At 35.0% G+C, this 3,401-nt stretch overlaps 1 non-coding gene across 1 annotated transcript; it reads right to left on the bottom strand.

Moving 5' to 3' along the window:
- Positions 1 to 261: 261 nt before the first annotated feature.
- On the bottom strand, positions 262 to 383 carry LOC150096860 (U6atac minor spliceosomal RNA). Its single transcript, XR_016549867.1, has one exon. It is a non-coding gene; the product is annotated as a U6atac minor spliceosomal RNA (small nuclear RNA).
- Between the last annotated feature and the right edge of the window lie 3,018 nt (positions 384 to 3,401).

A 3,401-nucleotide genomic window follows, 5' to 3' on the forward strand; every position in this document is an offset into this window, starting at 1 on the left:
TCACCGAAAACAAAATTATAGATCTGGAGTACATTAACAACAGAATTTTGCAGAAGATTGTACATTTGCATTCCTCGTTTTAAATTCTCAGACTACTTGCTGCCATCAATGTTAACAGTCAGTCGACCGATGGTGTAAAATTACTATCCACAAGCGCATAATAAAAGTAAATTCATAAATAAAGAAAGTTTTATTTTTTAGTAATTTTAATTTAAATTACTATTAATAAAAAATCTAATGCGTTGTACAAAATTGGAGTCCTGAAAAAATTGGTTAAGTGCCGCGAAGTAAGCGGCAGTGCCTTAACCTTATATGTATTAGGCCCAGAGGCCGGTCCGTCCTTATCAAGGGGAGTGCTAACCTTCTCTCCTTTCATACAACACAACCGTTTCTCCTAGTACAAATTTATATATATATTGAAAATATGCCCTATATTTTTATTATGGTGTATGAAGTAGTTTTAAATTTTCTTTTTTAATATTTTAAATTATAAATAATTTATTAAATATTTCCTTATAGTATTTAAGATTATATACTTTTATATATAAATAATTTGATAATAGCTTAAATTGTATTTTAATTAATATTTATAATCCCTGTTCTCTTGTTTGTCAACTTCCCTGATAGATGGCGCCACTAACGTTTTGCTTTCAGAAACGGCAAATTTGTTGTGATTTATGCTACTCAGTCTAATTTTCTCTGTAGAATGGATGCTAAGATGTTTTAGTATTTGTAGAATGTTTCCAGCTTTCACTTATGAGATAAAGAGTTATGCAGGAAGTGCGGTAACAAGAATATCCGACAAGATACTTCCGTAGTGTTCTACGTGAAATAACGTAACTCCGTTAGCGAATGAGCATCTGCGTGTTATTTAGGTCATTCACAAAAAAACCAAGAGGAGACGTGATGCCTGCTACTTTTGTTTTCGGTTTTTTTACTAGCGTGTTCGAATGCATTTTTTATTATTAGAGCAATTCAAGACCGAGCTAATTTAGGAATTCGTGAAGTGTTTTTGATTGAAATATACTATTTACTAGCTAATACTAATAGAAAGCTTACATATTAGTTATGGATTTTATAAACATACATAGAAATAGTGACCGTGTAAATTACAGCTAAATTTTATTATTCTCTGGTATCGAGGTTAACACGAGAATGAAATATATCATGTTTTGTTTTTATTTTCTCTTTATTTTCCCAGAGCTAAGACTTTTAATACCTTTTTCGATACAGTAACAATTGATGATTTTTTTTAATTGATTTATTAGGAAAGTCGACTTTCCTTTTTTAAATTAAAATATTGATTATAAATAAATATAAATAAATAAATAATAATAAAAAATAAATAAATACATTGATTATAAATATAATCACGATACAAAAAATGAAATAGAAAATTGTGAATCCAAAACATTATTACATTGATCATATGATTAACCAAGAATAACGGGAACGAACTGTAACCATTGAACCATAGTGCGTGAGGGTTCCATTGATTCCTGCCATCAGGGGCAGTAATGTAAAACACTACTTGTGACGGCTCACCGACCATACTACAAGTTGTGATCGCATGCTTCACTAAACATGTAGACCAATACATTCATACTTTCTTTTTGTAACGGACTATGCAATCTTCACATTATATAGAAAGATTCACGCCCCTTAGTCATTAGAATCTTTCCAATTATCGTTGGAAAGCCTGGTGTTATTAATAAAGATTTAACCGTCCGATAACACATCCAGAGAACATTTCCAAAACAGGGTTCTCGACAGGTCATTTTTCCTCACTGCAAATGATCTGTCACTACTGTAAGCAGCCAGCGATCTGCACGATTAATGATTCTATGGCGTGGTGTGCAGCTAACAGAGAACTTGAGAGATTAAAATGCTCTCATTTTTTTTTTTTTTCGGTCATTGTTTTGACTTTAAAATAACCACCTGAGGCCAACCAGTGTAGAGAAAATAATCCACAGAACACTAATCCGTTAATAAAGGAAATTTAGAACAATTTCCTGCACTTAATTCCTTTTGGGATTATCAAGAATTTCCTTCTTAAATTACGAAGATTAGACCGAAAATGAAAGAACTCGAGGAGAGGGGGGGGGGGGGAGCATATTTATCATTTCAGTGTATTGTGTGGTTCTTCTGTGGTAAGCCTAATATGGTTATACGCTAGTAAAGTTGTATTTAAGGTAGTTTGCTCAGTAATAGACTATTGTCTTGGAGTCCCTCTGGTGATAGTGACGTCAGCAATTATCCAAGTTGAATCCAGACCTGCCTTGCCGAAGGGAAAAAGGTAACCTGTGTTTCTTCAAGTTGTAGATTTTTTTTAAAAGGCCAAATCGTGTCTAAAGGAAAGAAATATACCCTCTAGATTCAACAGTGCTTCGGAGATTCATCAGGTTTTGTAGATAATAATCACTAAAGCATAGAAATAGACAGGATGAAAGCCATTGATAGATAGAGAGAGAGAATGATGGCTGAATTTATTACGTTCAGTTTTATGATGCATCTAAGCTCAATTTTCGTAGATGTAGGGTGTAGAAAAACAAGAAACAGACCGCGCCATTTGATAAATACAGAAACATTATTTGACATCTATTTTTATACCGCAGACGCTATCTAAAATCAGCCGCCTGGAGACCTAAGTATGCAATGACGTCACAAGCGCATACCGCAGGTGGATAGCGTGTCATTACAGGTGTATATGTGGGAGAAATGGCTAAATGCGAGCTATGAAGACACTTCTCTTCACTTTTTTCCGCACCATCAGTTGAATTTTTGAACTTCCATTTCCTGTCTGTTCACAAGGGGGGGGGGAAGATAGAAAGATTAAGGTTATATGATGAACGGCGGGGGGGGGATGGCTAGCCATGAAGAACGAGTATGATAGCGAAACGAAAGCGAATATCATTCAAAACCACTTTCAATTTCAGCATCCCTGTTTGCGCATGCGCAGTGGCTTAATGAACCTTTGGCCTGTCTGAGTGTTGGCGCTATTTGCGTGCAAATTATTAGACAAACTGTAGCCAACTAAACACTTCAAAGTATTCACTTGCCAAATACAAGTTGTTTATTTTTGAAATTTTCCACCTTAACCATCCCAGACAGCAAGGTTACTAAAACTCGAAAATGCTGAAAGCGAGCCAATTGATCAGTTCAGTTGTACTTAGGCAGATATTTGTTTCCTTGCGTCTGTCTCTCTCTCTCTCTCTCTCTCTCTCTCTCTCTTTCGTTTTCTCTCTCCACCCCTTTTCTTCAAGTGGAACTTTCTCATTTCTCTCCTGTTGTTTGGGTCGCACCCAGGTATGTCTCAAGGACGATAGGAAGCTTTAAAGAGACAACAAAGTGTAGGCAAGAAATCAAATATATTGTGTAACAAAAATAAGGGATGTTTACAG

The sequence above is a fragment of the Typopeltis vanoorti genome, chromosome 18 (assembly GCF_054136105.1).
Source record: "Typopeltis vanoorti isolate ZY-2024b chromosome 18, IOZ_Tvanoo_1.0, whole genome shotgun sequence".
NCBI lineage: Eukaryota > Metazoa > Arthropoda > Arachnida > Uropygi > Thelyphonidae > Typopeltis > Typopeltis vanoorti.